Source organism: Megascapheus bottae, unplaced genomic scaffold (genome assembly GCF_031878675.1).
Source record: "Megascapheus bottae isolate mThoBot1 unplaced genomic scaffold, mThoBot2.hap1 HAP1_SCAFFOLD_48, whole genome shotgun sequence".
NCBI lineage: Eukaryota > Metazoa > Chordata > Mammalia > Rodentia > Geomyidae > Megascapheus > Megascapheus bottae.
In genome coordinates, this window is record NW_028327313.1 from 2,016,356 (window position 1) to 2,034,457 (window position 18,102).

At 47.8% G+C, this 18,102-nt stretch overlaps 1 long non-coding RNA gene across 1 annotated transcript in view; it reads right to left on the reverse strand.

The window, feature by feature from the left end:
- LOC150040102 (uncharacterized) overlaps nt 1–17,274 on the reverse strand; it is a 23,379-nt gene extending 6,105 nt beyond the window's left edge. The window contains exon 1 of the long non-coding RNA XR_016534075.1: nt 17,203–17,274. This is a non-coding gene — a long non-coding RNA (uncharacterized LOC150040102). The remainder of the gene's footprint in view (nt 1–17,202) is intronic.
- Nucleotides 17,275–18,102: the final 828 nt, after the last annotated feature.

Consider the following 18,102-nt stretch of genomic DNA (forward strand, 5'->3'; position numbering starts at 1 on the left):
TTGGAAGAAAGTAAGGAAGCGAGGGAGGGAGGGAGGGAGGGAGGGAGGGAGGGAGGGAGGGAGGGAGGAGAGAGAAAAAAGAAAGAAAGAGGGCCGGGAGTTTGGCCTAGTGGTTAAAGTGCTTGCCTAGCATGCCTGAAGACCCGGGTTCGATTCCTCGGTACCACATACATAGAAAAAAGCTGGAAGTGGTGCTGAGGCTGAAGTGGTAGAGTTCTAGCCTTGAGAAAATCTAAGGACAGTGCTCAGGCCCTGAGCTCAAGCCCAGGACCAGCCAAAAAAAAACAAAAAACAACAACAAAAAAAACCACCTCTAGATTTAATGATCTACGACTCATCTAGAGGCACTGAAAAGAAAGAAAGACAGAGAGAGAGAGAGAGAGAGAGAGAGAGAGAGAGAGAGAGAGAAAGTTTCGAGCTTGAGCTGGACTTGAATCTCTACCCACAGATGGCAGACTCCCCAGCAACTGGGTGAGCCACTGCAACAGATTGGCACCACCCCCTGCGGTCCTTGGGCCTTTTTTGGGTCTTCCTTCTTAGCATATTGTTTGCTTGTGCGTGTGTTTTAAAGAGCCACAGTTCTATTCTAGCCCACCCCTGCTACTTTGTTTTCATAACTACCATGCTCTCAGAAGATCTTATGCTCTTAACCTTCGTACAATACACACACACGGTGATGAAAACCTACTGCCCTTACTGCCCCTCTTGGGTGGGTGGTGAGGGGGTACAGCTGGGGACAGAGGAATTTCCATCTTCAGAAACAGTGATGAAGTGACACGTTGACACAGTATCGGTGCTGCAAATGAGATGCGAGGCCACTAAATGGATTCTTTGCATTTCTGGGAGCCCCCGCCATGTAGGTGCTTCAGTGCAGTGTGTGTGTGTGTGTGTGTGTGTGTGTGTTCGTGTTCCTTCCTGGACTCTGCAGTGGAAGCTGCTGCCCGTGGTTTCCAGGCTGGCAGGGAGACTGGCAGACCCGCTGGCCCTAAAATACAGTTCTTTCAAGAGTTGGTGGGGCGTGGGATGGGTAGAGACACGAATCCGGGCAGGCAGGCAGGCAGGCAGGCAGGCAGGCATCCATCCACAAGTATCAGGCTGGACAGATGGACGGATAGATCGACTAGTCACATTCAGGTGACCCAGTCAGTTACTGAGTGCTGGATGTTTTGGGGGGCATTTCCTTCATTGTTTCTTCCCCCAAATGGCTTCCTCCCCTTCCTCTTTGTCTTTTTTTCTTCCTTTTTTGGGAGGTGGGTCCTGGGGCTTGAACTAGGCCCCGGTGGGCGCTCTTCACCTGAAGGCTGGCACCCTACCCTGGAGCCAAGCCCCACTTCCCGTTTCCTAGAGTGTATTTGGGGGAGATAAGTGTCTCTCGGGTCGGGTCGTCCTGTGGTACCCAGGCTGGCTCTGAACCTGGGTCCTCAGACAGACCTCAGCCTCCTGAGTGGCCACCGTGCCCGGCAAGTTGGTCTTTCTTCTCTACTCACAGGAGATGCGTATCGACGTAATTTTTTTTTGGGGGGGGGGTTGGTGGGTGGGGATGGTCTGGTGACTTGCACGCGCACCAAAAACAATCATGGTGGGGCCGGGAATGTGGTTTCATGGGACAGTGCCTGCCTAGCCTACCTGAAACACTCAGTCAGTGTTAGAAAAAACTGGGGGAGAAAGCAGGAAACAGGCCGGATGATCTTCCACTGTTTACTGGGATAGATAAGCGCAGCAGCAGCCTGCGGGGGGGACACAGCCTTCCCGCAGGCTTGGAGACCGTGTGGAAGGGGGTTCAGGAGTGGGGTTGGTGAGGGAGGTCTGAGCAAGGAGGCAGGTGGGGGGTGAATGAAAGAGTTGAAGAAAAACCCCCCAAAACCCAAAACAAAACCTAGAAAACGTCCACAAGGGAAGGTCGGGCGGGGGGGCGGGGTGGGCTTTCCAAAGTCTGGGCCTCCGTGGTGGCATGTTTACAGGCGGGCAAGCTCGGGTACATTGGCTCTGCTGGAGCCAGACAGTCTGCTGCTGCTGCTGCCAGGTTTCCCTGGCATCCGTAGGCTCCAGGGAAAACTGAGTGTGGGTCAGTTCTTCACCGACTTCCATTGCTCAGTCACTCACACATACATAGGCAGGAAAAGCCACAAGGGGCAGTGAGGCTCGGGGATAGTGCCTAGGCCCCGAGTTCAAGCCCCAGGACTGGCCAAAACCAGCAAACAAATACAGAAATGAGGGGACAGGAGTTTGGCCTAGTGGAAGAGTGCTGGCTTAGCATGCGCAAAGGCCCCGGGGGTTCCAGTCCTTGGTACCACATCCATAGGGGGGAAAACAAACAAACAAACAAACAAACAAACAAACCCAGAAGTGTGTGTGTGGTGCTCTGGCTCTAGTGGTAGAGATCTAGCCTTGAGAAAGAAGCCCAAAGACAGTGCTCAGGCCCTGAGTACAAGCCCCAGGACTGGCCAAAAAAAAAAAAAAAGGACAGAGAAAGGAGAGAAACCTACCTCCTCTTCCTCCCTCCCCTTATCCATGTTTCCTAAGAAAACTGGTTTTCTTCTCTCCCCATCAAGTCACCAGATCTAAGTAAAATACAGAATTTTAGGTGCTCAATAACTCTCCGGTTCAAAGTACAGAAAAAGAAAAGGGGGAGGCAGGGAGGGAGGGAGGGAGAGGGAGGGAGGGGAGGGGGAGAGAGAGAGAGAGAGAGAGAGAGAGAGAGAGAGAGAGAGAGAGAGAGAGAGAGAGACAGACAGACAGACAGACAGACACACACACACACACACACACACACACACACACACACACAGAGGGCCCCAAAGGGGAAACATGAAAAACACAGTATCGAGGTCATTTTTAGGCTGAGGCCTACCCTCCAATCAGGCCTCTGAGACTGCCTCCTTCCTGGTGGGATTGCCTTCACTGGAGCCCTGCATTTGGAAGGTGTGCACCCGGGCTGTCTTGTCTGTGAACGCCTAGTGGTACTTTCCCGTGCCTCCCGAACTGAAACTCAGGGCCTGGGCTTTCTCCAGGCCAGAGCTCTACCACGTCGTCAACCACAGCAGCAACAGCTGCAGCATTCGTTTCTGACTTCACTGAGGAATGGAAGCCGGGTCTTCCCGTGTGGTAAGCAAGCCCTCTCCCACTAGGCCAAACTCCCGTTCTCATCGATCCTACTTCCTTGAAACGATTTTCCTGAAGGTAGCGGTCGTGGAATTCCGGGCCTGCTAGCTGTTTGTCTTGTTGTTTGTTTGGTTCTCTGTAGTATTTGATTTTTCTTTCTTTTTTTTTTTTAATTTCCCTTTGGTGGTTTCTCTTCCCCAGGCCCCACCCCCACCCCCCAGGGTGACGACTAACAAGAATGTCAGGCCGTTGCCATGACAACATTTACAAGACAAAGCATAGTCCAGCTTCGTTTCTGGGGAGGAGCTGACTAGCTGAGTGGCTTGCCTTCACCCCACCCCCACCCCCACCCACCCGGCATCTTCCCCCGCAGACACACACTGCACACACGCACACGCACGGGGAAATGGCTCACACTTCACTCTGTCTTGGCAAACACAGCCTCTCGTGTGCTTGGCCTGATCCTTGGGCAGGAAAAGGCAGCTTTGGGAGTATTTTTTTCTGCTGCCGGCCACTTCCCTGCTTCCCTGGGCCATCGACGGACTGGCTGGCTTGTTTCCTGCTAGCTGACTGGTCAGACTGCTACCACTCGGCCCCTGCTGGTGGCGGAGTGAGTGCCGCCCCAGTCCACCGGGGACCCCCCTGGAGACAGACAGAATTGGGGGAGGGCGTGGGCATGTCTTGGCAGGACTGGGCTCTGCCCTGTACCCTTTGGTGAGACCGGGTGTGTGAGTACGAAATGCCCCGTATGGCTGACCCCCACTTGGCTGACCTCCCTGTGGAGAGAGGAGAGAGGGGAGGAAGTCAGGAGTCTGGTCTCCTCTTCATTTTCCCAAGCTCAGGCCAAGCCATAGAAAAGCAGAAATGCTGTACACATCCCAGGGCATCACAGTACATGGAAACTGATTTCTTCCATCTAGCTGGAAATGCACATTCTCTATCCTTTCTTTTTTTTTTTTTTACTTTTTTTGGTGCTTGTTGTGGGGCTTGAACTCAGGGCCTAAGCACTGTCCTTGCACTTCTCTCAAGGCTAGAGCTCTACCCTTGAGCCTCAGCACCACTTCCAGCTTTTTTTGTTTCTATGTATGTGGTGCTGAGGAATCGAACTCGGGTCTTCGTGCATGCTAGGCAAGCACTCTACCACTAGGCCAAACTGCCAGCCCCCGCTCTATGTTTTTTAACATCAAATATTTTTGACATTGATATTTGGGAGAGTGAAACTAAGGCAGAAGCAATGAATGAGCACTTACAGAATGTAATTCCATGTTAAATTGAAATTTCTAGTTCAAGAAAGAGAACATAGACATTTGGGTTTCCATGTAAAGATTTGATGATGATGATCTTGATCAAGGGTGCAGCTGTTCTTTCACCTACCTGAGACAGGATAGGTATGTGCAGAGTGGTGTGAACATACATCCTAACTCGGTATAGCAGTAAAGATTCCACTTATGGGAATAAATAAAGCTAACCGTGGCTTTGGCAGTAACATGGTAATCTCTTGAGTTTCCTAGAGAATTTTTCCCACTCTTTCCTATGTCATGCTCTTCTCAATGGAAAGAATGGCAGTTGGTGACTGTGGTTCACTGTTATAATTTTAGCTACTCTGGAGGCTGACATCTGGAAGATAGAGGTTCAAAGACAAAAGTGGGCTTTTAGAAAAGTCTTTAAAAATCCATTATCAACTAATGAGCAAAATAGCTGGGCAGGAGGTGTGGTTTGAGTGGTAGAGTGCCAGCTGTGAACCAAGCATGAGACTATGAGTTCAAGCTCCAGGTCTGGCAATAATTTTTTTGAGGGGGTCCAATCCTGGGACTTAACTCAGGACCTGAGCATTGTCCCTGAGCTCCTTTTGGATCAAGGATAGCACTCTACCACTTGAGCCACAGTGCCACTTCTGGCTTTAACTGAAATAAAATTAATCATTCAGATACCAGAAGTGGAGCTGGATCAAACTGGCTTGCAATGGACTTTGGAAAGTAGCCCTGTGTCAGCATCAAGGCCCTGAGTTCAAACCACACAACCCACCGGAAATGAAAGAAAGAAAGAAAGAAAGAAAGAAAGAAAGAAAGAAAGAAAGAAAGAAAGAAAGAAAGAAAGAAAGAAAAAATGCGCTCAGACCTCCAACTTTGCAGGCCAGGCTGGATTTGAACTCTGATCCTCTGCATCTCTGCATCTGTTCAGCTAGGGCAGGAAAGGGCCCCTGATACATTTATCTCAAATGAATCATTTAGGTGCCAGAAATGGAACTGTGGCTCAAACTGGTTTTCTCTGGACTTCTGGAATGTAGCCCAGGGTCTGTGCCAAGGCCCTGAGTTCAAGCCCACAACAGGCAGAAATACCAAATAAAAGGGGCATGGACTGTGCTGCCTGGCCTGCATTTGAACTTCAGTTCTCTCAATCTTATTGTCCTGAATAACTAGAGCAGGAAAAGGGCCCTTGTCACTTTCATCAAATATATACATGCATAATTTTATTTCATATAATATATAACATATGTAGGTTATTTTTTCAGTGGCAACTGAGTCTTGAACTCAGCACCTAAGTCTGAACTCTTGGGCTGGAGAATATGGAGCTGTGGACATACTTGCAGCTTTCCTATCATAAATAGAGATCAGTGTTTCCTGGCCTAGCGGCCTATGGCTGAAGCCTGTCATCCTACCTACTCAGCTGGGATCTGAGGGTCTTGGTTCAAAACCAAGGAAGGCAGACAAGAAACTGTGACATTTTTAACTCCAAATAATCATGCACAGACCCGAAGTGGATATGCCTTCACGTGGTTAGTGCTGGACTTCTACCAAAAGCCCAGGGTCGGTGCACAGGCTCTGAGGTCAATCCCAACAACAGGTAGAAAAGTAAACAAGCTAAAACAAAAACGGATACAGGGCCAGGAGTGTAGCCTAGTGGTAGATTGCTCAACTAGCATGCACAAGGCCCTGGGTTTGATTCCTTGGAACCACATACACAGAAAAACCAGAAGTGTGCTGTGGCTCAAGTACTTGCCTTGAGAAAGCACAAGTTCAGTGCCCATGCCCTCATCTCAAGCATCAGGACTGGCAAAAAATAAAAAGGGACACAGACATAGTACTTTGCCTCCTGGATTTGAATCTTTGAATCATGATCCTCTGGATCTCAGCAGCCATAAGTAGCTAGGGCAGCTAGTCAGGTCCCCTGACACTTTGATCTTTAATTAATTATTTAGATACTGGAAGTGGAGGCCTGGCTGTAATTGGAAAACAGTCCCGGGTCAGTGCTCTGACCCTGAGCTCAAGACCCACAACCAGCAAAGAAACAAGTAGAAGAGGCAGGGATCTTGTACTTTGCAGGCTGGGCTGGATTTCAGCCATGATCCTCTAGATCTCAATGTCCTAGGTATCCAGGAAGACAGGCCAGACTGGGAGGAACATGGCTTCCACTCCTGCTTTGTATTAGGTACAAGTGGTAGAAACTCCCAAGTGTGCATGACCCAAGGCAGCTTTCATCCAGAGCACTGGCCTTTCTCTCCATTTATGTACCTGCACTTACATAATTAATGTTCTGAAATGTTTGGAGTTTTCTCATGTAGATGGTATTTTTTGGTTTTGGTTTTCGTGTGTGTGTGTGTGTGTGTGTGTGTGTGTGTGTGTGTGTGTGTGCGCGTGTGTGTGCGCGCGTGTGCCATTATCAATGAAATCAGAACCTAAGAACTGATTCTGAGTTCCTGGACCTAGGTATATGGACCTCTTTTCCTATTGTTAAGTGGAGATCACAGTGCTGCAGTCTAGGCATCTGTGGCTGAGGTCTGTCATCCTGTTTACTCAGGAGGCTGAGATCTGAGGACTGGCATTCAAAACCAGGCCTGGCAGAAAAGCCTCACTGATCATTTTACCTCAAATCAACCAGGCAGAAATGGGAAGTGGAGCCTCCACAAGGTGAGAGCACAATCCTCTGGATATCAGTTTCCTCAGTAGCTAGGGTTCTTTGTGTGGGGGGCGGGGGCACTGTCCTTGAGTTTTCTGAAGGCAACTGCTCTAGCACTTGCTCCATAGCACCACTTCTGTCTTTTTCTGTGTATGCTGTACCAAATAATTCAGCCCAGGGCTCGGTGCATTCTTGGCGAGCATTCTACCACTAGGCTAAACACCTGCAACTTTTTTTTTTACATTGTGTACAAGTGTTGGAATTTCCCAAGTATGAATGACCCAAGGCCCAAAGTTCAGCAATAAATGCTGCTCTGTTCTTTATATCTTCGTATTTAGATGTTTTTATATATGTGAATTTATATTTATACTATGTATGAAAGGAAGTATTTTGGGTTTCCCTTATGGACAACAGATACATATATATAAGAGAGAGAGACAGAGAGAAAGAGAGAGAGAGAGAGAGAGAGAGTTAGTTTCTTTTTCTTTTTTTTTTTTTTTGGTGGAACCTGAGCCTTGAACTCAGGGCCTAGGTGCTTTGCCTAGTCTTGGCCTCAAGGAATGGGACATGAAATAATTCTATTGAAAGGAATTTCCTAGCTTGGTGCCTTTCATCCTAGCTACTCAGGAGCTTCACCAGTACAAATACACTCATAGTTACAGAAACACATGGAGGTACTGGCTTTGTTAATGAATGTATTGTATTTATTCATTTATATTTTGTTTTATGTCTTACCAATCCTCAGAGCTGAACTCAGGGCCTGGGCACTTTCTATGAGCTCCTTTTGCTCAAAGCTGGCATTCTACCCTTGAACCACAGCCCCACTTCTGGCTTTTTCTGTGATTCAGTGGAAATAAGAGGGTCATGGACTTCCCGCCTAAGGCCCCAGAGGCAAGAGGGCAGAGCCAGGTTCCTCAGTGGGGTTCAGTAAAGGGCCCGGCTTCTCTACTTGGAGTGGGGAGTTGCATGGACACAGTTCATGGGCTTCCCCCAATTCCAATGATTTGAAGGACCTGGGAAGGTAAATACCCTTGCCTAGGTAGAAGATTGAGCTTGTAATCTCACAACTACAGAGGAAAAACTCAACTCCCTGCCGCCACATTGCAGGCCACTTCTGGGTGCCCCTCCTGGATCCACCCCACCATGGCAAAGCACATCACATCTCAGGGTCCTGGCTTCCCTTACCCAGTTAATGAAAAACCTGACACTATGGAAACAATGTTGCAAACCATTCAGTTTCCTTTGAATACTAGCTTCTGAAAATTTCTCTTTTAGTTCGAGATTGGTCCCTGATGTCCCTTTTATACTTCTCTATGCTTAAGCACTGTTATTACATGGAGAATATAAGTTTCACATATTGCTTAGGAAGCCTACAAAGCTTTTTAAAAACATTTCCCTGAGGCTTCAGCTTCCCCCTGAGACTTTGGAGAGCATTTTAATGAAAAACCTGACTTTATGAAAGCAATGTTGCAAATAGTTCATTCTCTGCCAAAGTGGGCTGTCCTGGCAGACAATGGAGTTCTGTTTTAGTTTGCTTCTCCGTGGAATCTTATGCACTCTGCCTGCTTATCTTGCAGACCTAATTCTGTGCACCCATTCTGCCTTTGGGCAACTGTTGCATATGGTTCAGATAAATGTTTCCAGGAAGAGTTCTTCCTGGTGTTACAGCTAGAGGATGGATGCTGAACACTTCCTGTTTAGCCCAGGATTGGGCAATCGTGTCCCTTTTACATTACTATATGTTTAAGAAGTCTAATGACATTTAGAATGTAAGTAAGCTCCTTATCACATATTGCCTAGGAAGCGTCTATAGAGTTTTAACATTTGAACTTTCAAAACGCTTTTGGACACAGGTTGTAATCTTAGAGTCTGAGGCTGGGCAGATGGATTTGCTACACTTGAACTTTGAATCTGGCTCAAATCTGGGATAAATCAGCATTTTGTTTAAGAGAACTCCTTCAAAGTGAACAAATAGGGAAAATAGGTTTAGCAAACCTCACGTTTGTATCACTCAAATTTCCTCTCCTCAACAATAAGATGTTGTGGGCTCCATTGCACATTCTCATCACTTTTTTTTTTTAACCACAACCATTCTTCAACAGTTTAGCCAGAGCATGTCTCAGCAGTCTGAAGCCAGAGGAGGGAGTTAGCCAGAATGTGTCCCCCCTATGTGAACAAGGGGACAGAAGCCTGCACCTGGGGACAACATTGTACCCAGCAGCACAGTCCCAGCCAAGTGGTGAGGATGAGTGTGGCAGCCACTGAAGGCCAGGAGAAAAATGTCTCTTAGTGCCCCAAGCTCTCTTTCTATGTAGTCCTTTCAACAGGAATTACTCCAGTCTGCCTTGTCCAAGCACTTTCTTTTCTTTTTTAACTCTGGCTTAAAGGCAGGATCTAAGTACTGTCTTTGGACTTTCTCAAGGCTAGAGCTCTTCCACTTGAGCCACAGAACCACTTCTGGCTTTTTTCTATGTATGTGGTACCAAGGAATCGAACCTGGATCTTCATGCATACCTGGCAAGCACTCCACCACTAGTCTAAACTTGGGGCCCATCGAAGCACATTTCTAACATCAGGATACTTCTTGTGATCTCCGGCCCCAGGGTGCCCCCCCCACTCCTTCCACTCCCTCATATCAGCACCCAGTTGCCCTTCTTGGCAGAATCTGGGTCAGTGTCCCCATTTCCTCATTCCAGCACCCAGATTCCCGGCATTCCAGGCCCAGGTCCTGACCCCTTTCATTGAGGCAAGAGCCCAATCCCCAGAGACAGGCTCCCAGGTGTGCCCCCATTCATTCATGTCAGTATCCGATTCACAGAGGGATAGGCCGGAGGTCCTGACCGATTTCCTCCTGTCTGCACCCGAAAGCCAGGACCCAATTCCCTGTCCCCATTCATTCCCATCAGCACTGGATCCACAAAGACAGGCACTGGGGGCCAGCCACATTCCCTCATTCCAGCACATCCATCCATGGTGTGACAAGACCTGAGGTCCCCCACAGGCAGAGTCACCCATCTGGGCTTCCTCTCCCTCCCCACTGTACTGACATGCTAGCACCACTTCTGCCAGTCCACAGCTGCCTCAGCCCGAATTCATGACAGGAGTCCAAGCCTTGCCGTGTTCTAGCAGTTTTACTACTGCTCCCGCAATGAATATTATATTTTAAATTTTACATTACATTAATATATTAAGTATATAATAATATGTATTGATGCACAATCATATATAAATATAGAATATATAATATATGACAATTACATTGTATAATCATCTATTATAAGTATATTTTATTACTAAATACAATATTAAATCATATATTACATAAATATAATAACTTAAAAAGAATTACTTTGAGGTTTTTATTTTGCCAGTCCTGTGGGCTTTAACTCAGATCCTGGGAACTGTGTATGAACTTTTGCACCATAGGCTTGCACACTAGCACAAGACCCAGAGCCATGGACTAGAGTAGCAGCACTGGAAAAAAAAAAAAACCTGATGGGATGTGCACACTGATGCTTTAAGACATATATCTTTTTTTTTTTTGCCAGCCTTGGAACACACACACACACACACACACACACACACACACACACACACAGAGGAAATGAAGAAGTCCACATTTTCATGATTTTTTTCTGACAGTTCTGGGTTTTAAACTGTGAGGACCTGGGGCCTTGGTTTCTTTGACCCTCGGCCCTACCTTGGCAGGCAGGCACCCTAAGGACAGCCTTATCTTCAAACTGCTATCCTAGACCCCAGGTTCAAGTCTCAGCACTGGCAAAAAAAAAAAAAGAAAATACAAAAAAACTCAAACAAACAAACAAAAAAGCCCACCACGACGACAACAACAACAAAATTGTGCAATGGGACCACAGGCCTAAAGATACGGGGTTTTGGTTTGCCAGTCCTGGTGTTGGAACTCCAAGTCCCAGGCCCTGAGTTTAAATTTAAGCAAGCACCAGCACAACAGTGAATTAAAATCAAGAAGAAGGAGGAGGAACAGGAAGAGGAGGAAGAAGAGAAACAGGAGGAAGAGGAGAAAGAGAAGAAGGAGGAGGAGGAGAAGGAGGAAGAGGAGGAGGAGGAGGAGGAGGAGGAGGAGGAGGAGGAGAAGAAGAAGAAGAAGAAGAAGAAGAAGAAGAAGAAGAAGAAGAAGAAGAAGAAGAAGAAGCAGCAGCAGCAGCAGCAGCAGCAGCAGCAGCAGCATGGGAACTGCAAAAAGCTGCTTTACTATTTTTTTCTGGCAGTCCTGGGGTTTCAACTTTCAAGACCTGGGAAAGGGGGCTTGGTAATGTTGACCTTTGACCCTAGCTTGACAGGCAAGTACCCCACGGACTGTCCCACTATTGATCTGCTAGGCCTTGGCCCCAGGGTCAAACCTGAGTTCAAGGCACTGACTTCAAGTTGCAGGACTGTCAAAAAAATTGCCACCATGAGATATCAAAACACTTCAGTTCATATATAATGCATATACAAACAAACATTAGCATAGAAGTCTATGGAAACTGAGATTTTCCTTTGTGGTACACAGTTCCCCTTATATGGATGGGCCCTGGGTTCAATTCTCCAGTACCACAGAAATGAAAATTTAAATGTAGCTATAAATATAGAGAGAAACAGTGGGAGGCACAAGTTCTTGCTGAACCCTGGCCTGGGGTCACTTGCACACTTGCAAGATTCCAGCACTTGTGCACAATAAAATGAGCAACACATGTGTAAGCTGTTTTCCTCCAGGTCTCAGCTGTCATCCTAGCCACTCAGGACACTAAGACAGAGAGAATCCTGGTTAAAATTGAGCCTGGGCAGCAAAGTGCACAGTTGGCACCCATTCTATTTATGGATTTGTTTCTTCCAGTGGTTGGGCTTGAACTCAGGGTAGTGCAGTGATCTTGGGCTCTTTTTCAGAAGTTCACTCTCACAGGGACTGGATGCTGTCACTGAGCTAATTTGGCTCAAGGTTGGCGCTCTTCCACTTGAGCCACAGTACCACTTCTGGTCTTTTCTGTGTATGTGGTGCTTGGGAATGGAACCCAGGGCTTCATGCATCTTAGACATGTGCTCTACCACTAGGCCACAAAACCCACCACATATAAATCTTTTTAAAATGTACTTTTAACTGTGAATATAAAGGTGATGAATTCAGCTACAGTTCCCAAAAGGGTCAAGGCTACATGAATCAGGTCAGGCATCCATTTCTGTGTGGACACTGTCACCCCTTCCCTCACTCAGTTTTTACCTCTCCTCCCCTCCCAAACAACGCATGTCTGGAGCCAAGATTTTACATATACATTTGCTATATGAGTTGATTATACAGGCTGAATTCCCTGATGTTGGATTCATGTGGGATTAAAATAAAGGCTCTAGCACATTCTCTCCATGGCTGTGGTTTTTCTCCACTAGGGATTCTGTGGAAGCGAGGGTGAGCAACCAGCCCAGGCTTCACCCTCTGGACCTGTAGGGCTTCTCTCCCACAGGATCTCTACAGGGATAAGAAGTGTGTAGCTGCATGGTAGAAAAACACTCTATCAGGGGCCGGGAGTTTTGCCTAGTGGTTAAAGTGTTTGCCTAGCATGCATGAAGACCCGGGTTCGATTCCTCAGTACCACATACATAGAAAAAAGTCGGAAGTGGTGCAGAGGCTCAAGTGGTAGAGCTCTAGCCTTGAGAAAGTCCAAGGACAGTGCTCAGGCCCTGAGCTCAAGCCCAGGACTGGCAAAAAAAAAAAAAAAAAAAGAAAAGAAAAGAAAAACACTCTGTCAGTAAGTTATATTCCCAGGATTCGGTAGACTATATGAGACACTCTTTAGGATTCCTGTTTTTAGGATGAGTAATATTTCAAACCCAGTATATACCCTACTCCAAATAGACTACAGAGATTTAGTTTGTCTCTGGCCTAATTTGCCTTTAAGATCAAGCCCCTGGGTTTAAAAAAGATTTGTGCTATATACAAATATGTTTTTCTTGAATCATAACAATCAACCATTTTGTGATAAAACAGTAGTGAAGATGATGACAGAATTAGGCTTTCAAAATTAACTGCTAAAGGATTAAATTACCTCCTTGTTATTTCTTGGAACAGAACTCTATTCACTTTCCACCTCACTACCAACATTGCAGGTACCCTTCGAATTTCAAAAACCCTTTCTGGGGCCAGGAGTTTGGCCTAGTGGTAGAGTCCTTGCCTAGCATGCAAGAAGACCCGGGATTCAATTCCTCGGTACCACATACATAGAAAAAAGCTGGAAGTGGTGCTGAGGCTCAAGTGGTAGAGCTCTAACCATGAGAAAGTCCAAGGACAGTGCTCAGGCCCTGAGCTCATGCCCAGGACTGGCCAAAAAAAAAAACCCAAAAAACTGGGGCCGGGAGTTTGGTCTAGTTGTTAAAGTGCTTGCCTAGCATGCATGAAGACTTGGGTTCAATTTCTCATTACCACATACATAGAAAAAAAAAAGCCGGAACTGGTGCTGAGGCTCAAGTGGCAGAGCTCTAGCCTTGAGAAAGTCCAAGGACAGTGCTCAGGCCCTGAGCTCAAGCCCAGGAATGGCAAAAAAAAAAAAAAAACAAAACCTTTCTATCTATCTGAAGAGATTTATTAGCAGCATTTTTTTTCTAAGTAGAATATAGTTTTTCTTATGCCCTTATAAATGTCTTGCTTTAATTGGATCAAAGGTAAAAGTTAACATACATTAAATTAAATGCATGAGATTATTAAATATTTCCACACTCCCTACAATAAAGAGAAAAATTTATGTGTGGAAGGATCAGAAAAGAGATTACTAAAAGGCCGGGAGTTTGGCCTAGTGGTAGAGTGCTTGCCTAGCATGCATGAAGGCCTGCTTTCGATTCCTCGGTACCTCATACATAGAAAAAAGCCAGAGTGGTGCTGAAGCTCAAGTGGTGGTAGAGCTCTAGTTTTGAGAAAGTTCAAGGACAATGCTCAGGCCCTGAGCTCAAGCCCAGGACTGGCAAAAAAATGAGATTACTAAAAGTATATCATAAGCCAAGTGACAGTGGCTCCCACCTATAAGCTTAGCTGCCCAGAAAGCTGAGATCTGAGGATCATGATTTGATCCTAAGCCAGGAAACGTCTTGAGACCCTCATCTCCAGTTAAGCACCAAAAAGCCAGAAGTGGAGCTGTGGCTCAAGTTGTTGATTGCTACCCTTGAGCAAAAAGGCTCAAGAGATGGTGCCCAGGCTACCAGCCCAAGGACCAGTTGCGGGGGGGGGGGGGGGGGAGCAGTGTATCATATGTCTTCTTTATCTTCATTTTGCTCATTTTTCATAAGGCCTTTTTGAAAGGAAGCATGCTAAAAATGGAAGCAATGGTAGAATCACAAATTCTGTAAATGTACAGTAAAATTAAAAGAGAACAAAGAATTTTATAACTAATGAGTATTTCTGCTGAGCCTTAGTTGTCTTGTTATAAGGAAAAGGGATGATTTTCTAGTAGATATAAAAATAAGGTATAAAAATTATTTGAAACCGTATACTGTTAAGGTAACAGAATGAATGGATCAGAAATGTCCTATGTAGATAATGTAGGAATACTTTTTTTTTTGTCATTCCCAGGCTCAAGCATCACTTTCAGCTTTTTCTATGTATGTGGTACCGAGGAATCAAACTTAAGGCTTCGTGCATGCTAGGCAAACACTGTACCATTAGGCCAAACTCCCAGCCCTGTGAATTGGTTTTTAAATGTTACAAGAATATGTTTTTATTTTTCCTTAAGAGGAAGATGTGGAAGGGCATAAGAGGCCTGTTGATGTTTATGTTAAAAAAGAAAAAAAAGAGAAGTGGAATATAATTTTAAGTTCTAGAAATTAGTAGTGCTCAAAGCCACTCACAGTGATAGTGTTGAGCGCTCATCTCAGCGTAGCTCTTTGGTAGCTCCTGGAATGGATAGCTTGGAAGTGGGTATGCCATCTGAAGGCTAAAGGCTCAAAATCACAAATTTTCCTAACCTTTGGTCAACTACTGTTGTTTTCCATCTTTTCAGCAGACCCGCTCAGTTTTCTACTGATGTCTGAAGAGTCAAGGAAGGTTTCAAAGGCTTGTGGAAATTCTCCAGCTGCCTCACCCTCAAGTAGCACCAGCTGATAATGTGGAGGCTTTTCCTTTCACATGTATTGGTATCCATCACCCTCCCCCCCACCACCTGGCTGCCTCTTGAGCCCCCATTTTCAACACCATTCCTACCCACTGAGGTGCTCTGGGCTGTTGCCATAGACACAGGTAAAATAATCTGAGTACTAACTTATGGCAAGATACCAATTGTCACAGTGAAAAGAAATTAGACAGCCAAGTGCCAGTGGCTTAAGAATGTAATCCTAGGGCCGGGAGTTTGGCCTAGTGGTAGAGTGCTTGCCTAGCATGCATGAAGACCCGGGTTCGATTCCTCGGTACCACATACATAGAAAAATGCTGGAAGTGGTGCTGAGGCTCAAGTGGTAGAGTTCTAGCCTTGAGAAAGTCCAAGGACAGTGCTCAGACCCTGAGCCCAAGCCCAGGACTGGCAAAAAAAAAAAAAAGAATGTAATCCTAGCAAGCCATGACTCAAAGATGTGCAAATTAAGCTTTAAAACCAGCCTTGGCAGGAAATCCGTGAGACTCACCTCCAGTAATTTGGCACCAAAATGCAGAAGTAGAGCTGTGGCTCCAGTGGCAGAGTACCAAATAGAAGCTCAGAGACAGCTCTGGCCCAGAATTCAAGGCTCAGAACTGTCACACACACAAAAAGGGGCTGGGAGTGTGACCTAGTTGTATAGTGCTTTCCTAGCATTCATAAAGCTCAGCGTTCAATTCCTTTGTACCACATACAAAGAAGAAGCCGGCAGTCACACTGTGGTTCTAGTGGAAGAGCGCTAGCTTTGAACAACCAAAAAAAGCTGTGTGGCAGTGACCAGGCTTTGAGTTTAAGCCTCAGGATTGGCCAGAATAAATTAACTAATATATGAGTGAAAAGAAATGTGAAGGATCTGGTGAAACAACAAGAACAACAGAACTGCAGGACTTGTGTGTTGTGTAGCAATCAGACCACCTAGGAAAACACCCGAGAGAAGCCCTGGCCCTGCCAGCACACCTGGCGATGTGTCTCCAGGAACCACAGCTGTGTCCATGGAAAACAGGAGCCTTTAGAAAGCATGAACGACCATGCAGTATATTCAGGAGACGGTTCCAGAGGAGCAGCTCCTGGGAACAGCTGACAAGCATGACAAGGTGGCCGGGGTGCCAAGGGAAGTGGGGTGGAGCGATGCAGAGAGGGAGGGTGGGCAGAGGCAGTCATAATAGCCGATGTGAGTGTGCAAGTGAAGTGCAGGTGGAATGAGGACGGAGTCGGGCAGAACCACGCGGTCTGTGCGCTTGTCAGTCACCCTGAGGACGTGGTCTCAGCCTGGGCTCCACGCCATGGGTCGGGGAGAGGAGGTGCGCGGGGCCGGCGCGCCCTCTGGCGGCCGCCGTGTGCACTGCGCGGTCCCGGCGGCCATTTCTATTCCAGCCCGGGGAGCTGGGGGCTGGAGATCCTGAACCTGCCGCCTTCCTGATCCAAGGTGTGGTTCAGAGAGCCGAACCAGGGTTCCCAGGACCCCCAGGGACCCGGACGCTCCTGCCTGAGGTCCTGGCCGGCGGCGCCCCCAGCGGAGCTCCCTCGACACCGACGGGTGCGCAGTTCCACCGCAGCGGCTTGGACCCGGACTCCAGCGGGCGCTCGGGACCCGGGACGTCGGCGTTCGGAGCAGGGGCAGGGCAGACCCGGGACGTCGGCGCTCTGAGCATGAGCAGGGCAGACCCAGGCCGGTGGCGCTCTAAGCATTCGCAGGGCAGACCCGGGCTGTGGCGCTCTGAACATGCGCAGGGGGCGGGCACTCGGGGCCGTTCTTCCCGCGGAGGAGCTGCGGGGGTGGAGCTGGGTGGCCCAGCTCAGTGGCGGGTGGGTGCCGGCCCTCCGTCTGCAGCTGGGAAAGCTGCTCCTCTACCCTCGCCGGGGTTCTCTGCTGCGGGTAAAGACGGCTCCACACCCGAGCCTGCGGTCCTCCTCCCGGCCTGGAGCCCCGCCCGCGCCTCCTGGGCCGCCGCCGGGAGCCCCGGGCCGTCTCCGGCGCCCCTCCTCGGCCGGGAGCCTGGGCCCAGCGCGCCCAGCGCGGCTCCGTAGCCCAGGGTGACAGCCCGGCCCCGCGCTCCCCCGCGGTGGTGTTTCCACCCACTGCGCAGTCAGCTCGCGGCCGACACGACGTGGAGCCCCGTCGGTCCCCTCCGTTCGCGGGATGCCTTGTTGCAGAGCAGATCCCAGCACTGTGGCGGCGTCCGTGCACCCGTGAAGCCACCCGATCTTCTCACCACGCGCGTGCCATCCGCAGACGGCCAGGGCTGGACGTGGAGTAGATGAGGTCGCCACTGTCCGCCCTGACAAATGGATGTGTTGTGGGATAGTCTCCTGAAAGGCATAGCTGGAATCACAGATGTGCTCACCAATGTGCACGAAGCATATGGAGTCTCAGCACGGCTGCCTGGGTGCGTGCGCTGTGCTTTCACTTGACTGTGAATGAACTAACCCTTCTGTACCCTCACAAAGACGGCTGCAAATCTGTACATATATGGACACTCATCTAGAAACAGGTTTCTTCTTCTTTTCAGTGCTGGGAAAAGAACTCCAGGCCTTCTGACCATTATGGAGACTCTCCGGGAGTGAGCTACACCCAAACCCTGAAAACAATTGGAATGTTACTCTAAGTCCTCCTAAAGTGTCCCTGGCAATGTGAAAGCAAGCATGTAAAGTGTAAGAAGCAACACTTGCTTGCTTTGTCTGAATAATGTGCCACTAATTATTGTCTCATGGTAGTATTGTATCATTTACGATTTTATTACCACTTTGCATTTGAAGTACTCATTGATTTTGAAAATCACAGCATACTCTATGTCATTTCTTAAGCTGTTAATGCTCCTAAAGCTTAAAAGGCTAGCATAGTGATTGTATATAGAGATTCTTTTTTTTTTTCTTGCCAGTCCCAGGCTTAAGCTCAGGGCCTGATCACTGTCCTTGGACTTTCTCAAGGCTTGCACTCTACCTACCACTTGAGCCTCAGCACCACTTCTGGCTTTTTTCT